Source organism: Thermobia domestica, chromosome 4, assembly GCF_964235325.1.
Source record: "Thermobia domestica chromosome 4, izTheDome1.hap1.1, whole genome shotgun sequence".
NCBI classification, from domain to species: domain Eukaryota; kingdom Metazoa; phylum Arthropoda; class Insecta; order Zygentoma; family Lepismatidae; genus Thermobia; species Thermobia domestica.
The window spans coordinates 223,384,318-223,400,763 of record NC_137457.1 but is presented as its reverse complement, the minus strand read 5'-3'; the positions used below and the strand labels follow the sequence as shown (position 1 = coordinate 223,400,763).

The 16,446-nt window shown below is 34.5% G+C and overlaps 1 long non-coding RNA gene across 6 annotated transcripts in view; it reads left to right on the top strand.

Annotated features, from left to right (window-relative positions):
- LOC145683448 (uncharacterized) overlaps positions 1-16,446 on the top strand; it is a 1,457,912-nt gene that overhangs the window by 1,000,952 nt on the left and 440,514 nt on the right. For all 6 annotated transcript variants that reach the window (XR_014131102.1, XR_014131104.1, XR_014131098.1 and 3 more), the window contains one exon: positions 7,173-7,218. This is a non-coding gene — a long non-coding RNA (uncharacterized LOC145683448). The remainder of the gene's footprint in view (positions 1-7,172; positions 7,219-16,446) is intronic.

Below are 16,446 nucleotides of genomic sequence, written 5' to 3'. Positions count from 1 at the left end.
ATTTCGGTTTTGTTTAATGTTGCCCACGAGAAGAGGAATTTCTCATCTCGTTTCTACAACAAACCAAATAATTTGAGAATTAATATTATACATTCGAGACGAGACAAAGCTAACCCAAATTATCGTCTCACTTTGGAGATGAGAATCGAGAGGAGACGAAAAGTGTCGTAAACATTTCCCGTCTTGTCTCGATTCTCGAAATAGCGTATGTCCATTCTTTAAGTAGAAATTTCTCTGTAGACTGAATCTTACAAGCTATAAGCTATTTTGTTACTTTGTATTTCAGAGCTCATTCAAATATGGTCTGTGTATGTATTTTTGTAGCAAAGCTTTTATAACTATCTCTGTATATGCTAAAAATTAGTTTATTGTATGCCTTACTGTTGATTAATATTCAGTTATTTTGACTACAGTTATTTTCCTTAAAGCAGTGTTTCCCAACCGGGGTGTCGCGAATAGGTCGCTGGTGTGCCGCGAGGAAATCGAAACAAAATTATTAATTCTATAGCAATAAATTGCAAGACAAAGGGAAAAATTGTATATTTGTTATTTCTTATTACTATGAACCTCTACTATGAATCTACAATTTTAAGTTTCATATTATTACTTTTCTGTACATTTTTAATGTGGACTAACGTATTTGTTATCATTGTTATGACCATTATTGCTTCTTTATTCTTGCAGACTATTTCGTAACTTAAAATTTTAAAAAAACATTTAATCCTCTCGGCAAAACAAACGTGATATAAATTACCAACTGTGTTTTAAAAGTACAAGAGATTTGTTTGTTCGTTCGTTCTTGAGTGATCTTCCTTCTTAGTGAAAAATCGGATACAGCTTTCGAAACAGAAAGTGTATTTTAAAAAATCTGAGTCCTATATTTCATTGCAATTGTTTTGAAGTTTTAAATTGAAATAAAAAATAAGCATAATGATTTCCACGAAAAGAAAACAATGATCGAGCTTTCTTCTCTGTGAAAAAATCAGTAATCACAGAAAAAATACCGCGGTACTTTATATTTACAAATAATAATATTTATAAGTGTGCCGCGAGAATTCAAGCTACCCCCGTAGCGTGCCGCAAGTTGAAAAAGGTTGGGAAACGCTGCCTTAAAGCATACAGGGAAACGCTGCCTTAAAGCATACAGGGAAACGCTGCCTTAAAGCATACGGTAGAATACCTTTTACATGAAGCTTTAGTGGAAGATTTAACATTTGGGTAGTAGCAGACGTGTGTCTTGAAGGTACGGAAATCCTTCCCCGAAATCAGTACTTTTAATTAAGTTTTGCCTAATTTTAGGACTTTAAAACTTTTATTATTATTATTATTATTATTATTATTGAATATTTGAGGCTTCAATATTATGTCCTATTAAAATGCAAATAAGCATACTCAAGTTAAGAAAAATGAATTCTTTTTACCCTCTATAAGGATGAATTGCCTTATAAGAGATACTTTGGAAGGAAGAAAGGGGGAAAAGGTGTCAGCTCCTGGACAATACGAAAATCGAACCTTCGGATGCCTTAACTGAAACTAAGTAAGATTTGTCTTCATTACGATACATAGTAACGCCCTTTCTTTGGGTAAACGACCTTGGATTACCTATGCGTTATGTCAAGACTTCAACAAAATATACATACAAATATAAAAAAGAATAGTTCCTATTTACAAATTGTTGTTGTTTCTAGTAAGAATGGAAGAACAAAAACAATTAGAAACAATTCCACAATGAAACAATAACGTTTCAGACACATTTATGACTCATACCTTATCTATTCATGAATTGTTTGCTAAACACGCTAAGATTTCAGAGATTACGAATCTAGATTGTAGACTGTGACGTCATGTTGTCAGTATTTCCTCTATGAAGAAAGTCGTTTCAACTCTAACTTGTAAGAACGAGAGAAATTGACTATTTTTTATGTTATTATACGTCAGAAATATCACACTGTAAATTATATTTTTTCAATTTCCACAATACATACACAAGAAGACTTGGACAATCGCAAACTCCCACCAATCAGAAACGTGTTTTAGTTTCTATGAATAGCATCGAGAGTGAAAAAAATATGCTGTTCAGAAGATGCTGTCTACAACGCAGTGAGCAGAGTAGGTCGTGGATCAGAGTGGGTCATGGTGGGTGGGTGGTCGCAGTGGGCCATGGTGTGTGGTGGGTAGCAGTGGATCATATGCTCTTGATCTACTGATTCGCTCAGAATACTCGACCCCCACTTGACCTACCACCCACTCTAACTCTCGTGGAAGACGTCTATTATCTAGATTGTATTTGATGTTACTATTGTCTCGTGAAATCAACTGCCATAATGTAGTTCAAATTTGGAGATAAAACCTCTGTAGTCCGCTCATTCCGCCCATATATATATATATATATAGGGTGTTCCAAAACAACGAAGGCAACGTTTCGGAGTTGATTCCTGACAGCAAAATAACAAAAGTATAGACGAATTTGGGTGCACAAATGCTTCCTTTCGGAGTTATAGGCTGCCGAAAACATGAAAAAATGAATTTTATAAGGCCCATAACTCCAAAACTATGGGATACGTTTCAGGTACATTTACGGAGGTGTTCCATGAAAACCCACGAGCACTATGTTGTCCATCTCAAGCTTACTTGCCTTGGGAATGAACTTGCTTACCTTGATTTGGGACTTTAAAAATTTCATCCGTTTTTCCACTGAAAAGTATCGATAATCCAACAAGGAAATAATTAGACCATTATAAGTTAATTGAAATTCATCGTAATTTTACCCATGACAAACACTTTACCATTCTATATCGTAAAGGTCAGATCCATCGTTAATGTAACAGAGCGGTGCTTGAACGATTGACGTAGAAATTCCAACTCCGATTAGTTAGAATTTCACAACCTGGTTTTATTACAAGCGTAAACTCTTTAGTCGGTAGAGAAGAAACCGTGGATCGTACGTCAGAGTTGACGATGTGTTCTGGTGGGTCAGTGGTTCATGGTAAGCGGTGGGACGAAGTGGGACATAGTGGATGGTGGGTCAGAGTGGGTCATGGGTCAGAGTGGGTCGTGGTTCACGGGGTTGCTGGGTCAGTGGGTCATGGGTAAAGTTTTCATTGTCTCACGTCATCTCTGGTCAGTTAACTGGTTTGGGTTCGGTTTAAGCTTGAAACAGAATGTGTTCGTTTATTTCCGAAAACAAACCGTAATTAGGTTTAGGTTTATTTGAAAACAGACATTATATTGCCACTTTTCAGAATATCCGTAAATATTTTAGAAAAGTTCCAAACGATATGTAATGGCTTCGTTTCAGGTAAAGTCTCCTGTTTCATTTTTGAATGGAATTACGATTCCCCATGTTTTATTCGCTATATATTTTTTTGTGAAAACACGTTAATGAGGAATAGCTCCGATTGGTTTGGGTTAACAGCTTGAATGTAATCTTTACGTTTAATGTCCCACGAATATGCCTGTTATGTTGAGTAAGACTATGATTAAATCAAGAGAATTATGATGGACGAGTTAGCGGAATGAGAATGTGGGAGTGTCTCGAGAAAGGGCACGAACACGATGTTGTCCGAATCAACCTTACTTGCCTTGGAGACGAACCAGTTACTCCACCCATCAGATAGTTTAGTAGACGGGTTTCAATTTCGATTCCCGGCGGGAGAGCCTTTGAAATATTATATGTCTTAGATTTATCTCTGTTCGTGTCCCTGTCTTCAAGGTTATTGGAAATAACCAAAACGAGAATAGCCGAATATAATGGAGATAAGTTGCGGAGGCACTTTCGGTGAATCAGAAAATTAGTGGTCTGAGGCACGAAGTTCCAGTTAATGATTCCAATTACTCTTAAGACCACTTTCTTCTTTATGTCCTTGCATGTTTATAAATCTTTTATGTTAAAATTTGAATTCTCTGGATTATAGCATTTTATCATGAGCAAAATCAGTGTTTCATCGTTAATAAAATATTGGAATCGTAAATGTTTGCAATTTGCTACATACGCGAGTGTTTCTTGACTCTTCCTTAAAATTGCAGTCTTAAGGTAGTGGCTTGGGCATTCGTTTCGTAATTTCGGGGTGCGCGGTTCGATTCCCGCCGAGTAAATTAAGAAAAAAAATTATAATTTACAGTGTTGATATTTCTGACGTATAACAACATAAAAAATAGTCGATTTCTCTCGTTCTTCAAGTTAGAGTTGAAAAGACTTCCTCCATAGGGGAAATACTAACAACATGACGTTACAGTCTACAATTTAGATTCGTATTCTCTGAAAACTTAGCGTGTTTAGCAAACAATTCATGAATACATAAGGTATGAGTCATAAATGTTTCTGAAACGTTATTGTTTCATTATGGAATTGTTTCTAAGTTCTTCCACTCTTACTAGAAATAACAATAGTATTTTCGATTGGCATTTCCAAAACGTTCCATATATCTGTTCAACCACAATTTGTAAATAGGAACTATTCTTTTTTATATATGTATGTATATTTTGTTAAAACATCAATATAACGCATATATAATCCAAAGTTTTTTACCCAAAGAAGGTCGTTACTATGTGTCGTGATGAAGACAAATCCTACTTAGTTTCTGTTAAGGCGTCCGAAGATTCGATTTTCATATTGTCCAGGAGCTGACACCTTTTCCCCCTTTTTTCCTTCCGAAGTATCTCTTATAACGAAATTCATCGTTAGAGAGTCCAAAAATTCTTTCATTTTTCTTATCTTCAGTATGCTTAGTTCCATTTTAATATTACGGAATATTGAGGTCTCAAATATTCAGTAATAATAATAATAATAATAATAATAATAATAATAATAATAATAATAATATGGAAGACGAATCCGTATGAGGACTGATTGTATTAAAATCTGTAAAATTGCCCCTAGTGTTAGACAACATTTACAAAATAGTCGGGATTGGAGAGAATTGCCAGGACCATCAGGACATACCCTTTACATACGTCTCTACAACTAGCTAAAAGTTAAACGGAATGTTTCCAGGCAAATTTCATGTAGAAGGTCGGGCTAATGAACTCACAAGCGCCATAAGTAAATTTTTTGAAGTATTGTTATGCCGTGTAAGATACAGAACACGTCGACGATGAGAATGAAAGAAATATTGAAATAAAGAAAGTGGGAGGAAGTGGAACCCGGAAAAAAATCTATACACGCGGCGTTTGTCCAGTACAATATCCACTAGTCAGGAGCTGGGTGGAACAGGGTGAACCATTAAATTCACAACACTTCAGTAGTAGTAGTACTACTGCTAATAATAATGGTATTAAAAGTTTTAAAGTTGTCCTAAAATTTGGCAAAACTTAATTAAAAGTACTTATTTCGTGGAAGGATTTCCGTATCTTCAATACACACCTCTGCAACTTCCCAAATTTTAAAGCTTTCACTAAAACTTCATGTAAAAATATTCTACTGTATGTTTTAAGGAAAATAACTGTAGTCAAAATAACTGAATATTAATCAACAGTAAAGCATATAATAAACTAATTTTTACGATATAGAGAGATAATTGTAAAAGCTTTGCTTCAAAAATACCTATACACACTATAATTCAATGAGCTCAGTAATACAAAGTAACAAAATAGTTTATAGCATATTAGATTCAGTCTACAGAACAATGTTACTTAAAGAGTGGACATACACTATTTCGAGAATCGAGACAAGACGAGAAATGTTTACGATACTTTTCGCCTCCTCTCGATTCTCATCTCCAAAGCGAGACGATAATTTGAGTTTGCCTTTTCCCGTCTCGAATGTATGATGTTAATTCTCAAATTATTTGGTTTTGTTGTAGAAACGAGATGAGAAATTCCTCTTCTCGTGGGCAACATTAAACAAAACCGAAATACTCTGACCAAATGTCGCGTTTCTGCTTTGTAATGGTATGTCCTGAGCGATAATTAGCTCCTAGATTTCAATCTTCTACGAGATAATCATATTTAATATTAGTTTATTTTTATTCCTATTATTATTTCTGAAGATTTGATAGTTCAAGTATTGAAACATCCGAGTATTCAAATATCTAAAGATAATAAAACGTGTGTCATCACCACCAAAAGTTCGAAAGTAACTAACTAAGAAAAGAAGTAAGATTTGAGAAGTAATAATTTAAAGTAATAAAAAATACCACGATCACTACGCGATAAATGATTCATCTTTAGTGTGTTTACGTTAGGTATCTTTGCCTCCGCTTGGAAAGTTGAATATTATTTTGATAATTTCAAAACGTCTTTCATATTTCTGTTATCATGATATAATCAATTATCTTCGGCATAGTTTATATTAATAACTAAAGTTGGTCTTAAACCTTTGGTTTAGAAACTTGTTTCCTCTCCACACCAAACTACAGATATGACATATTTAATTTTCATACTCTGCATTTGTTTCAAAGCAGTCGTCATTGCCTTATCAATGGTTTACGTCCGCCACGATAGAAAACTAACGTAGTAATGTATTTTTCTATCATCATTGAATATAATTTTTCGAGGTTATCCCGGAACTTATTATGTATGCACTATGTACTTGTAGCAAAACATTGTTAACTAGCAGATTATATATTTCTTGTTTGTCCTTTTCTCCTTGGCACATGCACATATTTCTTGTAAGTAAATACGGTGAAATATATTTACTCCCGCTCATATTTACAAAAAACATTATGTGCTTCAGGACAAGGACCATCAAGCAGCGGACGGATGTCATCTCCAAAGAAATAGGAGGACACGTAGACTCACAAACAGGACCCTTTCAACCGCACCATGGGCTCCACCTCCAAAACTTGCTATAGAAAGAATGCACAGGAACAAAATCAGCAGTTTCCAACTGATAAATTCTTACCTTTCTCTCGAAGCTGCTATGGGCGGGAGAGATTCCCTACTCTTATCTGTGAGCTGCTACGGACAAGAGATTCCTTACCAATCTCCGCGCTGCACTGAGCAGAAGGTCCAACTTACAGAAAAAAGATTATTTAGAGACATTAAGTGTATAAACTATATAAAGACATTTTATAATGAAAACTGTGAGGGATAAACCATGTACAGCCTCTCTACTATACATTAGAATATTGTTATTGATGACGAAATCAATGACTAATTCAGAATTGCAATACTATAAAAATGACGGTATACATTTTTTAAAACCTATTAATTCTTTGTCTTTCTTTTTATAGGTGAAAAGATCAGTCGGATGGAAAAACTACTTCTAAACAGTTAATTGTAAGTAAAAACTATTTTTTTTAAATATCTATAATTTAGTGACAAACTTTTCGTTTTATTTCTCTTTAATCGTTGTTTTCTTTCCTGAATTTGGTGTTATTTTTTGTTTTGTTTTCCGTGGTTCTTAGGAAAGATACTTTAAAACTTACCTTAACCAAGCACTAACATAAGTACCGGGCCAATGGGTAGGAATGGATCCTCACATTAATTCTAAGGAAAATGTGGATAATGTTTCATACAAAATTATCTTAAACTTTTCATTTACACATAATATAATTTAGTATTATATACAGTTTGCCTGAAGAAAAATATTTTCCTCCTCCATTTACAACTCAACAAAAAAAAAATTCCCAATCACAAATTATATTTTTATAACAACAACAAAGAAACAAGGAAGAAAACAATAGTTATTTGTTAGAGATGAACATATTTTTATGCAGTGCCGGATTTATGTATAAGCTAGACTAGCTATAGCTTAGGACCCGCCTTGCTTGGGGGCCCAAAAATTTTTAAAGAAAAATTTATTGTAGTGAAATTTCCAAATAATCAGAAAAAGCAAATACGATAAAAAGGAAATAAAACAATGGTGTTTTGTATTGTTATGGACTAAGCTTTTTATGTAGCAAGTAATAGGACTCTATTTCTCAGCCGCACTTGTAATGAGCCCCTTTGTTATCCAGACCCGCTTATAAGGGAGGTCCTGTTTCCCAGTCCTGCTTGTAAAGGGCCCTTGTTTCCATTTAGATATAAATTACGTTTATAAATTAGCATATAGCTTATATTCAAACCTGAAAAAAACGGCGACATTTTGTCGCTGAAAAAGAAAGCTTGATGTATAAAGGGCCCCTATCAGTAGCTTATGTCCCCATCAATCCGACACTGTTTTTATGTATGCCATTACGTACTGAACATGCAGTTTCTTTCCTGTCCCCACTTCTCGAAGAACGAAATCGTTATTGCTTCTACAGTTTGTTCTGAGTGATTTTGCCTTCTCGCTATCACCATACTATTGCACACCGAAAAAAATCTTTCAGAGTCTGCGTTCGAATTAGATATGTTTGAATAATGTAAGCAGCAAACTTGTATATTATTTCCAGTGGACATAGATTTTTCACAAGGTGTACGTGTTTTAGTTCTCAAAGATCTCTCCACGATGTCTTTTAAAGAATAATTGGCTCTCATTAACTCTTGAGGTGAAATTCTCTCCATTGCACTCAGATCTTCCAGTCGATTTAGCATTTCTGCTTTTTAGTCATTTCGGAAAATGGACTGAGAATTGATCATGAAATAGTTGAAACATTTCTTTAGAAGGGTCTGTTTCCATAAGAATATGCCGTTTCTGCAGTAACAAAGTAGTTGTATATTTGAAGTTGTCCAGCTCTCTGTTTGAACAGTAGATTTTTAACAAAATAATATGTCGCGATCATCTTAATCATGTATTAGTAAAATTCGCTGTTATTTTGACTAATTGTTCATATTCGCGTTATTTTGTTATTCAAATGCAGCAGAAAGTTACCGCTTTGAGGTTTCTAGATGTATCTGTAAGATTTGTTTTGTTTTCTGCAACTTTTCTTTGTTAGCGTTACAACGAAAACTTCAGATCTTTATCTATAATAAACACATTTTTTCATTATGGTATTGGATCAACGTCATCCTCCACCAGCCTCTCAAGAAATCTCGTCCCTTATCAAATATTTGAACTTAAAATACTGGATTTACAAGAGAGACATTTTAATTTATGTACTATTCTAGCTTCGGGCCTGAGTTGCTTGCTCTTCCTACTTTCTCCAAAGACGTTCACTTCTGCTTTAGGAGACATAAATAAATAAATAAATAAATTTCTAAAGTTACTGTCGTAAGAACAGTATTCATATTACATATATCTATGTAATAACTACATCATCCTTATGGAATTTATTTTATTTATTTATTTATTTGTCTTAAGTATGCCAAAGGGAATTTACTGACGCGCAAAATTAAAAAAAATAAAGAGATTATCACAATCAAGAGACGAACAATGAAACTGCATTTCTTAATTTAATAACAATTCCATCTTGTCTTTCATACACCAGAGGTGAAACATAAATAATAATAATGATAGCCAGAAGCGAGAAAATGAACATTCTAGTGTTTATGAATCCCATCAACGTTCCTGTTATTTCAACGTTCGGTTTCCAGTAAATCCAAATTGTTTTGTGCTCATTACTCGGTTCAATTAGCAAATGTTTGTTTTGAAATGGGATGAGTCTGCCGTTTTAGCTGGAAATCCCAATACTTTGTGCTCCTCCACGCGTACATTTAATTCATTTCACTGAGTGGATCTGATCGTATCGCAGCCAATAAGCTGTGTTTGTTATTCCCGATGGTCATACAAACCAATAGGTTTGTTAACTTACCGTGCCGAAGTGATAATCTCAAATTAATTGAAACTGTTCTGTGAGTACGTCAGTTCCTTCTTTTTGTAGGTAAAGACAACTCGTCTAGTAGTTGAGAAGCAACGAAGTTGCAGGCTGAGAATTGCTTGTCGCTGGTTTTGATTATTACTTTCTTTACGCTGAATGTGTTCTCTATACACAATTATAATGAAATATGTAGGTTCCATGGTATAGCTATGTTGTATAATTTATTGTTGTTTTCTCTACGTTTATTAGAGAATGTCGCATAAACTAATTAAATTTCGATACAAGTCTAAGACCTGTTTATAGAGAAACAAACATGAAAATTACGTCATCAGTAAGCTTTTTATGTGTATGAAAAATTCTAACTCTTCAAAGTAGCTCTTGTTTAACTTCACCAAATGTAAAACAATTACACTGTATAACTACTTTGTTCTGTTACGTATGAAGGCTCAAAACGAGCTGTACTTTGAGCTCGAAACGATAATATAGTATATTAAACACCTATTAAAAGCAAAGTTGTGTGTTTTTTTCTATACAGAAATAACGCCTGTTGTCTCATTTCCATTCAGTATCAATGAACACGTAAAATACTTACTATTAATTAACTTCACACAGTAGAAGTGCGCTTTCTCCGCATTACTAAACTCAGAGATGTAATTTATTAATTACTTCTTATGATGAGTTGCTTGGTTTTTGATGAGAAAAGTAAGCAGTTTGTTGTTTATGTCATTTGACCATGTTTATCAGTCATGATATTCTGTATTCTAATTCAGGATGATATATTTTATTAGCATAATATCGGTATAAAAATAAAGTATCCATCGATTACCAACTAAAACCCATAAGCATAGCAACTTCTTTATTTTATTTTTAAACTATTCCAAACGAAATATGAAATACCTGGATATTTATTATGTTGTTTTGTTTGTGAATGGAAGGAAGCTACGATGTTACAAAATAAATTATTCTTAGAGATATGTTAACGGTATTCTTTAACATACAAATAGATAAATTCATCTTTCATTATTATTCATCATCTTCATCATTCTTCACACCATCAAGATCACAGGTATTCTGTTTTGGTTTCGTCAATGACCTCTTCCTCTCTTTGCCCTCTTCCCCTCTTTCCTGCCACCATACCCTCTAGCACGTCTCTCATAATAATACAGTTCCTTCTTACCCAATATCCCAACCACTTTCTCTCCCTCTTCTTAATAATATCTAAAATTGTTCTTTTCCACCTACCATTTGTAAGACCCTTTCATTCGTTTTCAGCTCGACCTCCTCTCTCCATTCTTCTCCATCCACATTTCCAAAGCTTCTAGTCTTTTTTTTCATTATTTTTGCGTAATGTCCATGTTTCTGACCCATAGAGCACAATACTCCACACGAAGCATTTTATGAGTCTTTTTCTCAACTCTTTATTGGAAGTCCCACAAAATAGTATTTTCTTCCTCTTATAAGCTTCTTTCGCCATTCCTATTATTGCTTTTATTTCATGTTCACTCTTCACATCAACGTTACTATATTAAAAAAAAAACAATTATTCACAAGAAAACACAGTGAAATAGGGGTCTGGAACCTAGATCTGTACCTGAAGACACGATAAATAAATAAATAGTCCGTCCCAATGAAAAGAAACTTATAAATTATTATTGGCAGCGAAAGATATAGTTCCTAGCATTATAAATCTCGTTTTCAATTTTTTCAAAGTCTGTGTATTACAATTAGCCAAGTATGTCATTGTGTTCCACTGGATGTTATTTATCCAGGCCGATCTCAGAAGGTGCCTGACCTAATTAGGAATAATTTAAGGGGACACGTTCTCAGACAACTTATAGGATATGTACATACTAGCTGAAATACCCGACGTTGCACGGAAAGAATAATGTTCCTGTACAATATTTGAAAAGAAATGAATGAGGAGGATAATTAACGACCAGCAACGCCTTCGGCGTTACCCTTATCAGAAGATAAGGTATATAGTATAATAAATCAGTGTGGTACTCCTGTGAAATTAAGGAGTTCAATGAAATAAGTATACATGAGAAACACCTTGGGCGTTGTCCCTGTCGATTCTCGGACTAGCAGACATGCATATTCTTGACTAAACTTGAGTATAAATTAGGGATGGCCAAAATTTTCCGGTATCCGAAATTTCACTTTCTGGATTTCAAAAAATTTCGGAATTCGGAAAAAATCGATTTTTGGAAAAAATCCGGATTTCGAAAGAATCCGGGATTCGGAAAAATCCGGAATGTAGAAAATTCTGGATTTTTTCTGAAATCCGGAATTTTTCCTATTTCCGGCATTTTTCAGATTTTACTTTCCGGATTCTGAAACGTAAAAATTTAGGAATTGGCCATCTCTAGTTTAAATGTCATTGGTACTGTCACGACAGCAACTTCGAAAACTGAAGATTCGACACTAATATTGTCCATTTTGGATATTTTATTTTTTATCCTTTCTCCTCCCCTACCCCATGCCAATGAAAGCTGAACTTGGATTTAGACGACATTGGGGATGCCACTATTCATTTCAGCGACCCCCAAAAATTATGGAGATCGGTCCGTTTGCACTCCGTTTTACTCCGTTTGCACATCCACAAAGGTGTCTCTCCTCCACAGTACCTTTCTCCAGATTGTGTCATATTTGTGGGTCAACTGTTTTTGGAAATGAGGTTGCATACGAAGTTTCATCTTTCTAACACGAGGATTTGTGAAATACTATACTATGTTTTATTTATTTATTATTTTTTTTTTTACAAAATTTTAAGTCACCTTTTCTTTGAAGTCTTCTTTTCTCCCTTAAGATACAAACCAGAAAAATCTACGATCTCTTTCATACTAGGGTCCCTTTGATAAAATTACTTTAAAGTGCACCTGATCAACAGTATCGGGTTAGTATACACACACACACACACAACAGTATGGGGTTTGTGTACACACACACACACACATATATATATATATATATATATATATATATATATATATATATATATATATAGATAGATAGATAGATAGATAGATAGATAGATAGATAGATAGATAGGTAGATGGGGTGTCAAAAGCGGTCCCTTATAACCCAAAATAAAAGCGAGTGTAGGTAGCTGGAATTTATAATTGTAGGGACACGTTAGGCCACGGGAAATCTTTATGGTGAGTATCAGGGGAAAGGCCATCATCTTACTATCGCCATGTTGAATCTTGATCAAAAGCTTTAAATATGAAGAAGTTATCTAATATATGAAACGAGGCTAGAATAAGAGAAACTCCATGGTGTAGTCTGATTTAGCATGACTGTAATAACTTTGAATTTATAAGCACATGAAAATCAGATTACCTCTTACAAAATGTGCTGGCCATGTTGTGCTATGCATATTTGAGACATATCTTCTAAACTGTATGAACACGGAGCATTGTCTCAAGTGTTATTTATGCACATGCATCCCGTTTCCGTTACCCCAAATGATCCAGATGCTTAATCTTTATACCATATGCCATTGCCTTTAGGTGATTCCAGAGGTAAAAGTCCAGTAGTGATAAATCAGGTAATCTGGCAGGCTTTCTACTGATCTACGTCGACCAATCCACGACCAGGAAATTTTCATCGAGATACTGAGTCCAACTTGTAGTCCAGAATGAGGTGGCGCCCTATTATGTTGGTAAAATAAGGGAAAGCTGCCAACCGGATCCGACATTAAGGTAAGAATGAGTTATTCTAAAATGGTCACGTAACACTTTGCAGATAAAGTGCCAGGGTTAAGATACGTGTCCTTCAGATCCTTTGCCACACCGTAATTTTTCCAGCACCAACCATTTTACACGAATTGCCCATTTGGGCTTATCTGGAGACCAGTAGCGTAGACTTTGTTTGTTTACTTCCCCTGTAACATAAAAAGATGTTTCATCAGAGTGTAAACCTTGCATTGTAAATTTGGAGTTCTGCCGCAATTGTTCCACTGCCCATCCAAAAAATTGCACTGTGTGATCTGCGTCTTTGTCACAAAAATGTTGCTGGTTCCTAAAAATGTCACTTATGCGTCTGTAATACCCTGCAAGGAAGTTTGGCTGACATGGCATTCTAGTTACAATCTTCTCGTGCTGCGTTGTGAAGACTTAACAAAAACGGTGCGAGCACTGAGGTAGCTGTGCCTTCGTCAGTGACAGTTCTGGGCTTACCTGATCGTGGTTTGTTCTTGAGTGTACCCGTCTCTTTAAATTTGGTCAGTAACTACAAGCAACTGCCAGTAATTATGGCACTGCAACGTGAGAAACTGGATCATGTTGAGGATGTCCTTCGTTGAAGTCACAGACACGTATACTACCCCACATCTTGACGATCTTGATGAGGTCAGCGTTGACTAATGGTATGGCTCAGCACTTGGAAATAGAGATACCTGACACGCACCATAACAGTTCCCCCTCGGGTTAAAGTATTCCTACAATTCATTTCCGGCTGTCTACACTCGCTTTCATTTTATAAAAAGTGGAAAGAGACTTTTGACTCACCCTGTACATATATTATTACATAAAAGAGTAAATGTGAGTGACTCATTATCATTCAGGCAGTACTACTATAGGCATTACCATGACATTTAGAGAGAATGCTTCTTTTGTCACGAATGTAAGGGATAAGGAATGATTTTTCGAAATACTCATCCTGAGTTTCCCCCAAGAACAGTGTATCTCACGAATCCCTGGTATTAGATAAAACTTGGCATATGAACTCTCCATTAAAAATAAGGAAACACCTGTTTCAACTTTTTGAAAATTCTGCTCCAAAGAGGGAGACGCAATTGAATTTTTATGTTAATTTTTATTCTCAAATTGAAGCATGAGAAATTTGAAATTTTATTAAAAAGTTAAAGCAAGTTTGTAGTAACTTTCGTTTACCAAAATGAGCTTTTCATTATCAAACTTTGTAATTCAATTGTAAATGATTATGAACAGTTTTGTCACTCCTCCGTTAATCTTAAAACACTGGCTACACTTTATCACTGCTAGCTTTTATGTCTATTAACTTGTTGGTTGGTTTATCAAGGAAGCATCTATACATACTTACGAAGAAAATTGCATACTGTGTTAGTTATGTTCTTAATAACTTTTACGTAACCATTTACATGTTAAAAGTTTGACCAATTACAGCATGCATTAAATATTTTGTTTCAGTTCTAATGTTGAAAGCTGTGGACTGCAATTTAATATTTCATTATTTATGTCATTAGAAGTAATTTTTTTCTTTCCAATTTTGAAAAGAAACTTTGAAAATTTAAACATTAAAATTCCAGTAGACATTTAAAGTTCTCTCGAACAAACTAAACCAAAAGGGACTTTGTGTATGCTTTTCTTTTAGCTGAGAATATATAAGTTTGTGACGTCATAACCTTGTATTGACAAATTTCTTCGCGAAAGCTAACTCGTTAAAGGCTTGTATGATCGAGTTTTCCATATTCTCTACATGTAATAGCCTACTGCCATTTGCTTTACTGCTATTTTGAGAAACGTAAAATGTGACGAATATTATTTTAATGAAGCTTAATAGGCCCCATCAGGGCGAAATTAAAGTACTTCTAATTTTACAGTATTCATGTGATATCTTCAAATAGATAAAAGATAATCGAAAAGTGGAACAAGAACTCGCTAGACAATATTACTTTACATGTGATATTGTTATCACGACTCACTTATCTGCTTTCGATTTCCAGCCATTCAAAAAATCGGCATTTATTTTCGCGTTTTTAAATGAATGCAAACGCTAAGCTACTAGGCGACTTATGATAACGGTACCTCATACATAATAATACTGTCTAATGCGCTTTTGTTCCACATTTCGATTATCTTCTTTTATCTATTTGAAGATATCACATAATTCCTGTAAAATTAGCGGTATTTTAATTTCGCAGTGATCAGGCATCTCACAGTTTTATTGGGTACTTTATTAAATATTAATTACATGTTGTATTGGGTAAAATCTTTCTAATCTGATCTCTGTTAATCTGAAACTCCAGGTAATCCCAATAAAACCACAGTAAATGAAGAACAGATAACCTGTGTCTTTTTGGTGCTGAATTTTTGTGTTTCGCCTTATGCAACACCTTAGTTATGAACGACAACACATTAATAACGTAGGCTCCGAATCACGGTCGGAACTTTAATTAATCCTAAATCAATTCTCACAATATAAGATGTCCCCCTCACTGTTTTACCCAGAAGAGAGCTGAATTATAGAACCACGACTCTGGTTCTGGTGTGTCTTTCTCGAGTATGCAAATTAGTAAGTTCGTATGTAGTACTATAGATTGATTCTTATTCGATTAGGTGCAATTTAAATCCCACAGTTTTGCGCATTTTAGCAAGATATGTGTTAAAAGCACTATATAAAGTAGACATGTCTTCAGTAGACGTCTTTATCGATCATAATGCAATAGAAATCAAAATACTTTTCAGCAAAACAAAGAAGTCCAAAGTTTACTGTTCTTAATAAGTTATGTATATACTAAGGTATTACGTACGTGCTTTAGATTACACTAAAACACCTTATTGATGATCAGATTGAAAAATATAAGTCATTTTTTCCGTATGCAAAATAAATATCTTGTATTTAACCAAAGGCTTGTATTTAAGCTTTAAAATTACTGTTCTCACTATCAATAATTTGCCACATTATAGAACTAACGGTATGTCTGGAAGGTAATACTATTAATTACAACAATAAGTAGTATAAATCTAATATTTGATAATCCTATCAGACATCAGTTCCAACTAGCTCTTAGATTTTTGGGTTTTCAATCTGATTTTAAGGCTGATGTAAGTAAAGTAAGACT